This window comes from Osmerus mordax, chromosome 11 (genome assembly GCF_038355195.1).
Source record: "Osmerus mordax isolate fOsmMor3 chromosome 11, fOsmMor3.pri, whole genome shotgun sequence".
NCBI lineage: Eukaryota > Metazoa > Chordata > Actinopteri > Osmeriformes > Osmeridae > Osmerus > Osmerus mordax.
In genome coordinates, this window is record NC_090060.1 from 6,028,487 (window position 1) to 6,045,443 (window position 16,957).

Below are 16,957 nucleotides of genomic sequence, written 5' to 3' on the forward strand. Positions count from 1 at the left end.
ATGTCTCTATGACACCATGCACTTTACCTTCGACTCTCCCTTAGCTCAAGCGCACGCACACGTTTACGCACATGCCAAGGGCAAAGACATTAAACTAACTGTAACCTACACAGAAACGCACATCTATTTATCCCCCATGTCTTTACATAACTGACTACAACAGATCGCCTCAAGATGTTTTAGTTTCGTGGAACAATAAACAAATGTTCAACGGCAAACCGTTGATGACAATGACTGTACGTACAAATCCATCCAAAGAGGGTAGGCTACGCGAGAGAAAGAGAGAGAGAGAGAGAGAGAGAGAGGGAGAGGACGAGCAAGAGCGAGGGATTGTGGCATTTACTTGAGATTCACACGACTGACAGTTGAACATAGAGCGCCCGACTCTTACCGTGTCTAGCAGGGATTACGCCGCGGACAGTCTTCTCTTTACTCACACTCCAGATGGGCGATATATTTCGGAAACTTGACATTGAAGGAACTTGAATGTAAGTAAACTACCGATTTACTGTACGTATTTTCTGCTGCGTGATGAATGAGGTGCACGCAACTCACCTGTTCAATCTATCTATTTATCTGTTTGTCTGTCTGTCTGTCTGTCTGTCTGTCTGTCTGTCTGTCTGTATATCTGTCTATATGTCATTCTGTCAATGTGTCTGTCTATCTGTCTGTGTCTGTCTAGGTATGTAATGTTATTACTTGTCCAACACAGACTATGCAGAATCTATTGAATCAGCTAAAGGAGCAGTAATACTTACAATACTTAGTAATACCAGCAGGACTCCAAAGTCCTCTTTTGCAACAGGAATTCGCACCATTTACATCTAGTCATTTAGCAGACGCTCTTATCCAGAGCGACTTACAGTAAGTACAGGGACATTCCCCCGAGGCAAGTAGGGTGAAGTGCCTTGCCCAAGGACACAACGTCAGTTGGCATGACCTGGAATCGAACTGGCAACCTTCGGATTACTAGCCTGATTCCCTCACCGCTCAGCCACCTGACTCCCCACCAGTATCTATTATTTTACATTCTGATTGTTCCTACATTTTGATAATTCTTGGTGGTGTTGATCGTGGTCTTGCCAATGTTCTATACATCGTTTTTGTTCATTGCCTCAAACACAAGTCATGTTGATAGGCATAACTGATCCATGAAGTGTTTTGACAGAATCAGCCTCATGTTAGAATGACATCTCTGATGTTGACAGCTGTCAAGGGACAGTGACACCTCTTCCGCTGCCATACTGGCTCAACGTGTCAAGTCCAGTCAACAGTTTCACACTCATTTCTCTCTGTTGACTTCAACAGAAGTCGACTCGTAATCCTGAATCGTTTTCTTTAACTTCCGAGAGGCCGTTCATCTTGATAGCAGTTAAACAGAGACTGGAAGTCGCTCTGGATAAGAGCGTCTGCTAAATGACTACATGTAAACAGAATGACACAGTTACAGTAAACTGGAGAAGAAGGCTCCCTCTAGACAGCACACTTCATTGAGTATTAATGAAGTGATTGTAATGGACGTTGAGGTTCTTTTCTGTAAACATTGAGCACAATCGAGCCAATTGTTCCTCCTACAGAATTCTTTTGTGTTCCATTCACCAACGTTCATAGTATTCTGGAGTAGAATCTGTCTCTTTCAAGTCTGGAGTGCTCTAGTAATGTGTGTGTGTGTGTGTATTGTGCTAACTATCCATCTGACCAAGAAATCTGTAAGGAGTTTTGAGTTGACCTTCGAAACTCTATTGTCGGTCAGTGTGGTTTAACTAAAAGTGTGTGATTTATTTCACCTCAGCCATTAGTACCGTGTCATTTTACACTCTGACACCCACAACCGGCTTGATTACCTCACATACGGACGGCAGACATAAGCTGAATCTAGACTGTCATTACCTTATCACACACACACTCTGTAAATCAGTGTGTGCAAATCAGTTTAAGCTTTAAAATTGAAGGCATTTCAGCACAGTTGCATTGTTAACGCTGCTCTGATGTAGTGTTACCCCCCCCCCCCCCCCCCCCCCCCCCCCCAGGACTGTAGTCCGGCTGCAGAGCAGGACCAAACACCCCATTAACTGTGTTAGGTATCACACTGAATCATGTCCACACACAACACACACGTACACAAATGTCACACATACACACGACAGACACACACAAGACACACACACACACATGCAAACACACACACATGGAGACAGGCGTGCACACTCGCTTGCTATGCGAGGGCAGTTGTTCTAAGTCCTATTCTCTGGGTGTGTGCCTGGATGCTGTTCGTTTTGGGTCACGCAGGAAGGAGGAGGGGAGAAGCAGAAATGAGAGAAGAGAGGAAAAGATAGCAGAGCAGAGGAGAGAAGAGGAGAGCAGAGTTAGGAGAGGAGAGAAAAAGAGAGGGCAGAGCCAGTCGAGAGAAAAATGTCTCCTTTACGAGAGCTAGACTGCAGCAAGGGGATAGGACGTGAGCTTTTCCCGAAAATACACCCCACACCCACACACAGATCTTTAGCTCAGCAGTCTAAGACAGTCTGGTCTCACAGCACGGACAGACATGGTTCCTGACAGATAGATAAGCACTGAAACATCGCTCCCGGCCACACTTATGAGGAATGGTCGTCTTCCAATAAGAGGGCAGCCTCGGGGTTCCAACTGTCGGCTCGTTTAACTGGATGATCGCTCGGGTTACCTGACATTTGCTTTAGAACAACAATCCGGCCATCTTCACAGCTTATCTGTTTAAGGCATCATGGTGGATGAGAAAATATTGACTTAAACAAACGCCACAGAGGTGTTCTGATGATGAGGCGCTGCGTGTGAAGGCTTTCTGTCTCTTCTTCTGATGTCATCTGCTCATCCCTTCATCTCCTCTTCCCTTCATCCTCTCTTCCCTTTATCACCTCGTCCCTTCATCTCCTCATCCCATCTTCCCTTCATCCCCTCGTCCCTTTATCACTTAATCTCCTCATCCCGTCATTCCCTTGTCCGTTCATTCCCTCATCTCCTCATCCCCTCATCACCTCATCCTCTCATCCCCTCATCCCGTCGTCACCTCATCCCATCCTCCCATCCTCCCATCATTCCCTCATCCCCTCATCCCCATGAGGTGAAATGAAACAGGGGAGAACAGGAGCACTGGAGGTGAATAGAACAAGTCATATTATTATTAAAAGTAATTATCATACTAATGTTCATAGATAGTCATCCTAATAAGGAAGCTCTTGCAGGTGTCAGCAATGATGTCAGTCATAGTACTCTGGCTAATACAAAGGTCACTAGTGTGACTGGGTGATGGAAGCAGCCAGTTCAGGTAGAGGACCTCTACCCATCGTCTTACATTAGAAACTTACCTTTAACTAATGGATCATTCTCAAGTCTTCCCCTGAACTGAATTAAAGGTGTGCCTTTTTCCAATCTGGCTGTGCACAAAGTGACCGTACGTCGGTACTTGTGACTGAGGTTGCCTTTTATATCAGCAGAAAAAAAGAAAAATGTGCAAAAAAGAGGGAGGGAGTTCTGAGAAAAGGGGTAAAAGCAGACACAGTAGAACCCAGAAAGAAGAGCGAGAGAGAACAAAGGTCTGCCTTCGTATTTTCGGTCAATTGAATGAGGCCGACCGCCTCACCTTGTCCCTCCATCAGCAGTCTGAAAGGCAGCTCACCCAGAGAGAGAGAGAACCCTCCCCGTCAGGCTCTCTCTCAGGAGATATATCCTCTATTAACACAAGCGTCATCACAACATTTTCCATGGGAATGGCCTTCGGAGAAAGACCAAACCAAATAAGCGCTGTGAAGTCATAAAGAGAGAAACATAATACTTTTTACTTGGCCCCCTGTGTACCAGGAGTCGTATGGCGAACCCGTTCTTCTGGAATGTTGAGGTCCATACAACAACAACAAAATAACATTTGACCACCAGACAGAAACCCGAGTCTTTTGCAGCCGAGAAGTCAGGGCATGTCCTGACACACACCTGCTATATTTGGAGAAAAACACAATACGGGCAGCTTAATCTGTGTATGTGATATGTTAGTGTAACTCTAGAAGAGTCAAAGTAACAATTCCTGTCCCATATGAGATGCTGGAACAATCCCCCCCCCCCCCCCCCCCCCTCCTGATGCACTCGCAGTCTGTGCTGTGTTTAGACTCAGCCATGATCTCATCCACGTCCCAGAGTGCACCTGGAGACGACGTCAGGGCCTCGGCATTCTGAGACCGCACGCACACACACACACGCGTACACTCACCCACAAACGCGCTCACACACAAACACACACACACTCACTCACAAACACGCACACTCAGACACACACATGCGCACACACATGTGCATTCACACACGCACCCAAACACACACGCAGGCACACATACACACCCACAGATAAGTCTGCAATCTCCTACCGTACACCACCACACCAGCTCAGGTGGTCCCTAGCCAACCCTGAGAGGGCTCTGGAGCCAGGCTGAGAGCAGGCAGAGGAAACACCATCCTGCAGGAGAAGTCTGAGAGGAAACACCATCCTGCAGGAGAAGTCTGAGAGGAAACACCATCCTGCAGGAGAAGTCTGAGAGGAAACACCATCCTGCAGGAGAAGTCTGAGAGGAAAAACCATCCTGCAGGAGAAGTCTGAGAGGAAACACCATCCTGCAGGAGAAGTCTGAGAGGAAACACCATCCTGCAGGAGAAGTCTGAGAGGAAACATGGGGAGGCGTTCAGGACTGCTGAGTGCAGCCGTGGGTCACAGCTAATGGGCCTGATCTCCCCCCCCCCCTCCCCCAGTTACTGTTTGTCTGCAGATCTGGGCGATTTGCAATTTCAGCCGAGGGGGAGTGGGTGCCAGAAATTGAGCTGAGGAAAATGTGTTTGTTTTTTGTGTCGAGAGTCAAAATAAACAAAATCAAATTTGGAACCGTCGGCTCTGGATGCCGACCAAATGCATTCCAGTTGAGGATAGGTGGTTGTGTGACCTCATCGCTGGCAGGGCAATGTTACTACTACACACATACGGGACACAGTGGCACCAGGATGTGCCTTGTAATACTGTCATGTCTCATTAGGTATCATTCTCTGTCCAGGCGCCTGAACGCCTGAACACACATAGACACACACACACACACACACACACACACACACACACAAACACTTGTTACCTGTGTGACTGCATGGCTGGGCATGTCTGTCCCAAAAGGGGAGAGATCTGGAATCAGTCATCTGCATTTGGTTTGCCCTTTCTGAAGCACATGTCAATCAGCAGGAAGTCTGAAACAGAAACAACCAATCAGGCAACGCATGACATGAAAGGACATAACACAGGAAGCTGCTGCATCCTGGCAACATCGCAAACCAACAACCACTTGCACACATACAGAAAAAAAAACACACATACAAACACACACCTACACACACACACATTCTTCTTACTGAAGTGGTGTCATGTCCCCCCAGGGTGTGTTTCCTCTTGGGTGTGTTTGTGGTATTCGTTTAAGAGGTGCTTCCCACAGTGACAAAAGTATTTGTTGTCCAGACTCTGTCCTGTCAGCACTCTGACTGCAGCTCTGGCCTCTCCAGGGACAGGGCTACAGCCCGGGTCTACATCACAGGCACCTGACAGATCTCACAGCACGGGGACAAGTGTTCAACAAGTCCTGCAACCACATGAGATGATGTAGCGATCTAATGAGGAAGTTCTCACACACACACACACACACACTGTATTAGAGCTTGTGGAGTCCCTGACTATGCTAGCCAATGTCAGCCCCTGTAGCAGCAACACACACAAAGAAGAAACACATTCATTTATTTCCGGCGCAAACAAGCCGCTCTGAGTCAAATGAAGGCTTAGCCAATAAACCACTCCGCTGGGAATGTGACTGGAAAATGTGGCACTTTTATTGAAGTCATTAATTTTCCCCGTGGGGTGGCTGCCTCTCCTGGGCTTCACACTGGGGCTGGACGCTGGAGAGCCAGTCAGCCATGAAATGAGCAGCTTGGATTAAATACCAGCCATCTCTTCTCCTCTCCTCTTCCACTTGCCTCCTCTCTGCTCTCCTTCCTCACCTCTCCTCTCACCTTACCTCTCTCATCCGCCATTCCTCTACTTTCTACCATCCTTTCCTCGCCTCTCTCTCTCTCTTTCTCTCTCTCTCTCTCTCTCTCTCTCTCTCTCTCTCTCTCTCTCTCTCTCTCTCTCTCTCTCTCTCTCTCCCTCTCTCCTTTCACCTCACCTCTCCTCTCCTCCCCCCATCCTCTCCTTTCTCCTCTCCTCACCTCTCCTTCTTTCCCCCCATCCTCTCCTTTCTCCTCTCCTCCCCCCATCCTCTCCTCGCTCAGGTGGGCAGGCGTGCCCCTCATGAACGTTCCAGTGTCCCCCGTCTTTGTTTCTCTGTTGTGGGGTACGACACTCACACCCGAGACAACTGATGAGTCAGCCTGGCGTCCCGTCCCCAGCCTTCCGTCTAGACGCTGGTCAGTCACCTGCAGCTTAGACCAGGGACCGGCCTGTGTTTACAGCAGGCTGTCATCAGGGTCATGTTCAGGCTATACGGGCCTGCGTGCGTGTGGACGTGTATGCACGCGTGTGCGTGTGTTAGACTGAGCCGACACAGAACAGAACACTTTGATGGATTCTCTCTCTCACAGCTCCAGACTCGCTCTCTCTCCACAGACCCTGCGAGGCAACGACAGGAACTGAAACTTGTGTGTGTGTGTGTATTGAGCTGAGCATGTGAGTCGACTTCCTTCTCTCCAGAAATAGAAGGAGGATCTGATGCAGATCCACACAATTGATCTCTAAGCTCTGATAATCGATGAAGAGAAATGATCCAGTTGCGTCGAGTCAGGCCTTGTGGAGGGTGCACGGTGTGTGTCGGTCTGCGTGCGTTGGACCACGAAGTGTGTGTGTTCACTGTGTGTGTGTTCACTGTGTGTGTGTTCACTGTGTGTGTGTGTGTTCACTGTGTGTGTGTCCACTGTGTGTGTGTTCACTGTGTGTGTAGGTGTTCACTGTGTGTGTGTTCACTGTGTGTGTGTTCACTGTGTGTGCAGGTGCGCGCGTGTTGTTCCTATCTTAGGAGTGGTGGCTGTCCGTTTATGGATGAGTCTGTTCCAGTCGTAGCACACCTCATCCATCTTTTTCGCCGCCAGTCTGAGCGAAATTGGATTTTCAGCTCCATGGTTGAGTTAGGGATTTTTTTATCTTCTCTCTTTTTCATCAAGCCGGAACTTCTTGTCTGAAGGCCGCAGATGTTGTAACATGAGACCATCAGACAGACGTACGCGTACACACACACACACACTGACACATTCTTACAGGCAGAACAACTTACAATGCAGCACATTCAGCTTAAATTGTTAAGACAACCACATGGCAGCCCTGGACCTCAGGCCTTAGCCACAGGCTCAGTCCTATGACACACACTCACACACACACACGCGCGCACACACACACACACACTCACACACATGCACATCCACACAGATCAGAGAGAGAGAGTCCCAGTACTGGATGAAAACTATGATTAACTTGTGTTGAAGGCAGTCTTTATGTCTGCCCAACCATAGTAAATGATGATGGTTTGTGACTGTACTTCAGTACAATGTGTTCTACCACATGATATGGCAAATATCAAGCAGTGTGGAACTGATTTCCTCAACTGTTTACTGTAACTCAAATCAATTGTTTCCTTTAAGGCACAGTTAAATCCTGAATCAAATAGATATTCCTTGTAGACCCTATACTAAGAAATAAACACAAACGTATCACACCTCACCACAAGTGGTCTAATTACAATTCAGGATCAGATAGTCCTTGCCCGCTGACACTCTGCGGTTGTGATTTATATCGGCTGAGCCTATTCCCGGCCGCGGCCCTGGCAGAAAGGAAGGCTGGAGTAGATGAGAGGTGTTGATAACAGCTTGTCATCGCCCAGTGTGTCTGCAGAGGTCGGGAGGACAGCCGTGAGGTAAACAGCCCAGATGTAAACAGAAGACATTACGTAAGCCTCCAGGTTCCTCACCAGCATCCTGCAGACACAGGCCACTGAGGGGTCCTGGGTAACTGCATCACCTCCATCCTGTGATTTGATTCATATGTAACTCAGCCTACTTCAGAAGTGGGAGTTGCAATCTAGGAGGGTTTTGGATTCCCATCTTAAGTTTCCTCTACGAAACCGTAGTGGTAGAAGTAGTGGCCTTATTCGTTTACAGTTGGTAATGGATGTGCTATTGGTTTATATGGTACAGACTACATGGATCAGTAGCGAGCCGCTAATGTGTGAACTGGCTTATGCGCTTCAAATGTTTGCTGTTTCCCGGCCCAACCCTGATACGACCCACTACCCATGACTGAACATGTGCGGTACAGTTTGTTCTCCGGACTGTCTCTATAGTGTTCCTCCAGATGTTGTGCTGACTGTTGGGGAGAACATCTCTCATCATCATCATCATCATCATCATCATCATCATCATCATCATCACAACCTTGTGGTTTATTGTCAGGCGAATGCAGGACACCTATATTCTCACCAGGACCCAGGGCTGACCAGTCTATTCTCATAGAATTTCTTTTGGGATTAATAAACAAGATGAATTGATAGACAGACTGTCATTGAAAGAGTCATTTCTACTCCACCGCCATCTAAACCTCACAGTCATTTCCTTGAGCTCAGTCTATCTATATATCTGCAAGACATCTGCTTTTACCAGCGCTCTTAAAGGTACCTTCAGCAAGATTTTTTGCTGTTACAACAATATCTATGACAGTGTGTCAAACCTCCATAAGGTCACTCTCTAAGTTACGATGCAGAACATGACGCCAGCCTAAATGACGTGTTGAGCCTTTAAGAACCAACACAGTCAGCATGGAGAGATTCACTCCAGGCTCTGTGTGTGTGTGTGTGTGCATAAGAGAGGAGACAGGGTCGTTTAACAGTCATCTGGATCGCAAGGTTGTCCCAGAATGCTTTGAGGACTATCTTAGCGTGCTGTTGAACCTTTCCAGATGACTCTACCCAAGCCCACTCTGGGAGGTAGTTACAGGTCTAAAACCACTCATGGAAACCTGGATGACGTGTATCAAACATGTTTCTGAAGGATGAGAAACGTCTGTTGATTACCCATGAGCCTTCGATTTTTTGGGGGGGGACGTTAATTGCTCATGGACTATCGTTAGCTTTGAGGTCATTCAGGGTTCTGTTGCCATAGGTGACAAGTTGCCTCCGGTCCAATTATATCAGAACTTAGGCATTCTAAGAATCAGTGATGGAAACACTGGAACATTCCGTACTGTTTTTATTAGATGAGCAATTAGATTGTTTTTTCTTCACTTGGGTGAATGATAAATGTGAAGTACAACAGGATGTTTACTGTTTTATAATACTATTTCCCATCAGCTACCCAAATCAGTGCACTTGAAGTTACACAATGATAGCTTATGACATTCATCTAACCTCCCCCCCACAAAATAACAAAACAGTATTCAATGAAGTGCTTGACAGTTTGACAGGAAGTACTTGAGTTTGGTCAGAAGCATCAGGTCATTTATTGTCTCAGCAAGAGGGGTCCTCGCAATGTTTGCCTAATATCCCGGCCTATCCCAGAAGACTTAGGAGACTGTTCGATGACAAACCAATGACGTGAAGTGTAGAGCCCAGCGAGGGGGTTGGGGTGCGGGGGGTGGCGATAGTGGTGACACCATCTCTTTATCTCCGTGTCCTTCCCCTGCATGTCTTGTCTAGTGTAAATAAACCTTACTTGACCCCGGTGTTTGTTGGCTGTTGGGCTGCCAAGGCCCTTGGTAGTCTCCCCTCTCTGATCTCTTCTAATGAAGGAATAATCACACTGTTCTGTTTCAGGCCCTCCTTCCTGTCGGTCTCTCTCTGTTTGCCTCTGTGTGTGTTTGTGATTCCCTCTCTCTCTTCTTCTCTCATCCCTCCATCCTCCCTGGCTAGTAGCAGGGGAAGAGGAAATGTCTCGTCTCTCAAACGGGACTGATTAGAGGGGATGCCGGCTCTCTCCTCTCCTCTCCCGTCCCTTCTTCTCCTTTCCTCTCAATCCGTCCTCCTCACCCCTCCCCTCCTCTCCTCTCCTCACCCCTCCTGTCCTCACCCCTCCCCTCCTCACCCCCTCCTCTCCTCTCCTCTCCTCACCCCTCCTCTCCTCACCCCTCCCTTCCTCACCCCCTCCTCTCCTCTCCCCTCCTCTCCTCTCCCCTCCCCTCCTCTCTTGTGTTTATTGTTTTTCTGGATGACAGGGGGTCTTTCCCAGGGGTCCCTAGGGAGCTGACACCGAGGGTCCTCGCCCCATGTTTACGCTTGTTATTAAACTGCAGACCCCTGAGACCGTCCGATGGGAAGCCTGTCCAGAACTGAGCCGTGAATGAGCCAGACACCGTCCAACTGCTGAGGATGTGACTGCACTGTGTTGGGCATGCCAACCCTTTCAAAGGGAAATGACTGTTAGAGAGACAACTGAACGACCGTTATAAATCCTATGGACTGATCATCAGTTACTTGATTGTAAATGATAGATTGTAAACCACCAGCTGGTGCCCTTTTACACTTCCATGTATCACCATGTACAGCCGTGGCCAAAAGTTTTGGGAGCGACATACATTTTGTGTTTGCAAAGCCTGCTGGGCCTTGGCATAAAATGACTGCTAACATGATTTCAGTAAGTCATATCAGCACAGGGGAAAGTGTGAACTAGTTCTAGCCAGGTGAAATCACTATCATTCTGATTGGATTTTAAGAGCAGATTGAATGCTGTAAAAGAGGAGACTATTTGCAGATATTGAAAATGATCGCCCCAAAAAAGCTTGAAAAAATATTAAATGTGCCTGGTTGTATTCCAGTATTCTATAGAAACTGAACCAGCAAACTTTACAAAACACAACATTTGTCATTGCTAAAACTTATGGGCACGACTGTACAATGGGTTTCTGAATCTCATCTTTTTAATATCCAAAACTACAACAAAAGAGCCTGCTTAGTGCTAAGTGGTTGGTCATCTGTGTGCTGACTACCGTAGGCTGAAGATATCTCAACTTCCGACATGATTTCCCGAAGGAGAGTGATGGGATTCCATTTGGGGAGGAGAGGGAACAGCGTTGCGGCGAAAGGGTTCACGGTCAGTGTGTTTCCTTGACAGAGCTGGTCTCAGTGTTCCCCTATGGACAGATCATGACTGGGTGTGCAGTGCAGTCGGTCGATTAGAAATGACAGACCACAGACGGGAGATTCTGCTGGTGACCTCTGACACGTCCCTGTGTTCTCCATTCAACTCCCACTCAACCTTCTCATTGCAGAGCAGCACTGTGTGAATCCAACGCTGTCTGTCCAGTTACAGACCAGGGGAACAGCGCAGTCATAAGTGCTCGTAGTGACTGCGCCATCTCATTCCTTGTTTTGGAGACCAGCTGAGGGTTCATTTGGTGCAGAAACAAACACGGCACGATACTGTTTCCTACCCTTCTGAATACTGTTTACCATTTACGATTGGATATGCGTCTCCATGGCGTCATATACATCTCGGCATCCTAGGCCTGCATCCCAAATCACACCATGGGGACGCACTCATCCTTTTTAACTGTGCTAAGTGATCGGTCATCTGTGTGCTAACTGCTGGAAGCCTGAAACAATTTCAACTTCCTCCTTGGGTTTCCTGTGATAGTGTGATGCGTTTCCTGTTGAAGAGGAGATGGAACGGTGTTGAGTTGAATGGGTTCATGTTTTACCGTGTTATGGTCAAGGTTGACTGTGATTTGGTCCCTTCCGTACTGGAGCTAATAACATGTTGTGTTGATAGCTGGACCGTCAAGGGTATTAACTTCACTCTCATGTTTGACTGTCAACAGCACCATTTGGACAACAGCACACTAGTGTTTAGCTGTCATGAGCACTCATACAGGCCCATTTGGTCGGTTTTGTCCCTAATTTGGGGTCACGGTCACATACATTATGAGTTTGAGTTCACTGACTGTGAGGACTGAAAGGAAGGCCTTGTTCAAACACTAACTGCCAGGAACACCTAATAGTTTCCAGCATTGGAAACCTGTGAACGAGAAGTCATGTTAGGAACTTTGTCCCAGTCCACTGTCAGCCAGGACCTCAGACAGAGTTCTGGGGCTGGGCTCCATCTTCTCCTTTCTGTGACCTGATGTTGGATCATTTACATTTACATTTAGTCATTTAGCAGACGCTCTTATCCAGAGCGACTTACAGTAAGTACAGGGACATTCCCCCGAGGCAAGTAGGGTGAAGTGCCTTGCCCAAGGACACAACGTCATTTTGCACAGCCGGTAATCGAACCAGCGACCTTCTGATTACTAGCCCGATTCCCTAACCGCTCAGCCACCTGACTCCCAATCAGAGTGAGATTAGCTAGCCGTTGAAGTACTTTGCACATGTCAAGTATTACTTCATTATGTTCTCATCAGCAGGGTATCTGACTTCATGACCCTAGCAATCCCAGTAGAGAACAGCAAGAATAGCCCACCCTAGAACATACTGTTTCATCCTGTGGCCCAAAGCTGCGAATATTCTGACACCATTGATCTCAGCAAGTCACAGTACACAGCACTCGATCTGCGCTGTCCTCCATCTCATTTGTTTTGGGTTGTGACGTTTTGGTTTGTTTGACTGTGTCCTGCTCTGGTCAGTCTGTGAGTATTTCAGTTTAGACTAATTATCGAATTTGTAAATTGTTAGTCTAAACATTTGAAACATTTTCCACCTAGCATTTTCCACTGAATGTAGCCGAATGCTTTAAGCAAGTGCTTCCAACCCTTTGAAGTCGGACACTTCACCGCGATAATGAGTGAACAATAATCAGCCGAATAACAACGTCTTGCATTCGATTGAGTTCCTGGATCTTGTTTACTGTCCGACATCCTGCATTCCAGGAGTGTGTGACAAGAAACCTCTTCATCTTCAGCTCAGCAGACTGCATTGGGAGTGGATTGTCCGTCCCATCGTTTGGAGAAGACAGAATTCATCCATTCATTCCTTTTTTCCTTCATTCATCAAGTATCCATTGTGCAGTCAGACAGCCAATGTCCGGGCAGCAGCAGCATGCAGCAACCTTTCCCCAGCATCCAGCTCCGTCGTGGATAGTAGTGGTGTAACATTCACAGCCTTTGACAATAGACACACAGAGCAGAATAAACAGAAAACTGTGAGGCAAGCACTTTGTCTGCGTAGGAGGGGTTTGAGGGAGGCCTCTGGTAGTGGCAGTCAGCATGATGTTTGTGTGGCAGCCCCAAATCACTAATCCTTCCTGGCGACGGATCAAACATCGCTTCGCTCCGCTGATTGCGAAGAGGAACCGGGGACCAGGTTAATGTAGACATAAAAGACACACATCATATACATTGTATGTGCAGACGTACTGACATTGCGTTTCCACTGACCCGCACATTCACCAGAACAAACACGCATGCACAGACACACATGAAAACGTAGACACACACGCACGCACACACTCTGCTGATCAGCCGCTAGAGCCAGTCTTGGTTGGTATCTACAGAACAGCAGAGAGGCAAATAGGCATCCCTCATACGTTGCATCACATGCCCGCAACCAAAAGCCAAACTTGTTGATAGACAGCTGGGCTGCTACAGGCTGTCAGACGTTGCTCCTAAACCCGGCCTTCACATCAACAGCAGAGCTGTGGAGAATCAGATCTACACAGAACATATCCAGCATGACTGCTAGACCTGATGATAGCATCCACAGCGTATGGAGAGACAGAGATGACATGCAGTGATGTCAAGTGTGAACACACGCGATTCCTTCCTAACGCGCGGAGAGAGCGATAGCCACGTCCCTGTGAATAGCTGTGTGTGAACAGACTTGATGGATGTGCATTGAGCTATGCGTGTGTGCGATCCACCGTGAATCCTGGGAGTGAGCTGGGTAGGGTCACGCGTGTCTTGGGGGTGAGTGCGTGTATGGTATGTCAGTGTTTCAATGTGTGTTGATATGACAATGTAGGGATTCCTGTCCGTCACATGCAAACACTCAGTGATAAGCATCTAGCAGTGACAGTGAGCACTGACCACATTCTTCACATGTCACTTTACTGTTCCCATGCAGACACAGCCTTCACCCTGGAGCTGAGCTGTACCTAAATGTGTTCCACGTAGAAAGACTTAGACAATAGAACGTTCCATTGACGCGTTCTATTTATTCTGTTCAACGCGAAGGTTCTAGAGCCCTTCAGCAGTGGTTCTATTGTTACGAATAGTTCTGTTCCATGTGGAAATGTAGACTACTGCTTCGGTGTTCATGCGTTTCTATAGGGTTATGGGATCCCTACACCACGCACTCCCAGCATCCCTCTCCACTGTTTAGGCTATCAACATCATGCAGGACCTCTCATTTGTTCCTTATCCTCCTCCTGCCCCCCTCCTCTTCTCCCCTTCGCTGCCCCCCCCCCTCCTCCTCCTCCAGGGATGTAAACAGACAGCCAGGCTTGATAATGTAGGCCACTGTTGTCAGGGCGAAGGCAGTGACAGTTACATACTGTGCGGTAAAGCCTTCCCGGAACCTAGAGTGCGTAGGAGACTGATGCTGGTGGTGCTGATATGTTCTGGAATCAAGAACATAGCTGTGATAGCACAGCCCAAAGCTCTCAGTCTTACTACAGCTACGTATACACACACACACACACCTCACCACCGATATGTAGGCTAACACACCTGCCAAATTCGACAAATGAAGTCAGTAGAAAGCAGTGATATTTCTATAGCGTGCCACCACAGGACACCTTACTGTAGCTACTGTAGCTACAGTAGCTAGCTGGTCAGTGACCCAGTTTCTGGGCTGTACTGTTGAGTAGGTGGAACGTTCCCCTAGACAAGGTCAACGTACAGAGCGACCGGCCTGGTTGGAAACCGGTACTTCTAATCCCCCCGAGGCTCATTTCCACGGCCCTTGTCTGGGCCCCGCAGTCTCACGTGTGTGTTTCTCCACCAGGACGAGAAACAAAAAGGTTCAGGCCAGGGAGCTTACTTCGGTGAGTCCATTCTGATCTGGGGCACTGGTGAGGTTTATAGGCTTTTTGTGTGTGTGTGTGTGTGTGTGTGTGCTCGAGGTTTGGCGGTGGTGTCGTGACGTAGGATGGAAGGGACAGTGTGTTTTTTTCTGCAGAGTTGTTCTTATGAAGACGAGAATGTAGACTTGTGTTTTGTTTGCTTTTGCGACGCAAACTCTACTTTTGATGAAACCCGATCACCCCACGGTGGGCTGCGGAGGATCTCTGTCCATCTTGGAAGATCTCCAGGGTGCAGGACATGACATCTGGAGTTTTTTCTGTCTTTGCTTTTCTTCTCATCTCTGTGACCCTCACATTTTTGGTCTCTGTTGTTAAACTTGCAATTTTGGTGTTAAGTGAACTCACAGAGTGAGTCATTGGTTCTGTCTCTGGTGACGTCAGTGGGTTGCTCTTCACTGATTGCTCAAAGTCCTCAAATCCCCCTGGGTGGAGGAAACACAACATACCAACAAAAGCACTGGTGCCCAAGCCAAAAGAAAGTCTGGAGTGGAATCCTGTCAGTGGGAACATTGCCATAGGCAAGAGTTTTAATTGACCCGACCTGGCCCTGTTTGGGTCCTGGTTCTGGTCCTAGTGCTTGTTCTGGTCCTAGTGCTTGTTCTGGTCCTGGTGCTTGTTGTGGTCCTGGCTCTGGTCTTGATCCTGGCTCTGGTCCTAGCTCTGGATCTGGTTCTGGTCAGCTATTTCCAGCCTACTTTATTACTGAATGAATGATCATTGAATTATGCCATTTTGATCATAAATCTCCAAATTCAAAATAGTTTATCTTAGCCCTGACAGATGGATTAAACAGGATTTGCCTATTTGTGTGTGGATGATTGCTGGAGTTTCCACAAGGAAAGAACCGTTTAACCATTTTGGTGAGTGAGATTATATATAATTCTGTGAATCTATAATTAAACAGTACTTAAAACAGTGAGGGTAAGCCTGGAAAGGCAGCCATGAGAGACACAACAACAAACCCCTGAACTCCTAGCACAAGCAGAAACACCTCAGAAGTGAGGAGCGGGGGAGGGGGGGTCGGACGTCCAGAGAATACACTCCACAAATAACTTAGGAAGCTGATATGGTGAAACTTGAGAGACGTGTGAATGTGAGGATCCCAGTGAAGCACCGTTAACAAGAGGGGAACTAGAGACAATCAAAGCTAAGAGGGCATAACAAAGGAGAGGCTGATGTCTGAAATGTCTGTGGTCGTTACTGAAGGACCCTTCATCAAAGACACACAGACTGAAAACATGCATCAAACTGATGAAGTGCCCGTGCACTGGATGACTACTGTAACAATCTCTCTCTTTGTCCTCATCCCTCTCTCTCTCCCCTCCTATCTCCCTATTCCGCTCCTTGTCTCTCTTTCTCTCTTCTTCCCCTCTCCACACATCCCCCTGCCTTCTCTCCCCCCACTCGCTCTACCCCCTCTGTCTATCTCCCCCCTTTTGCATTACCACCTCCCTCTATCTCTCTCCTCTCTCTCTGCCTCACCTCTCAATCTTCCCGCTGACTCAACCCCCCTTCTCTCCCCCCTTCTCTCCCCCCTCTCTATCTTCACCCTCTCAATCCTCCGTTCCTCTCCTCCTCTCCTCAGATGTGCGGTGTTGCTGGGATCTGAGCTAACAGATTGTGTGCGAACCAGGGCTTTGCTGTGACTATCTTGGAGGAGGTGTGCGTGTTGCTGGACCCTTCAAGAGCTCTTTGACACCACAGATCAGCCTGTGCTCTCAGTCCTCACACACACACACACACACACACACGCTCACACATACGCTCACAGACGCACACACAGAGAGAGCCCTGGCCACAAAGAGCCCGGGCCACAGAGAGCGGACGATAATCTCTCAAAGATTGATGAGGCCCTGCTTCTAGGGTGGAGGTCTGGCCCTCTGTCGATAAGACAGCTTTGATTTCACCTCCTCTC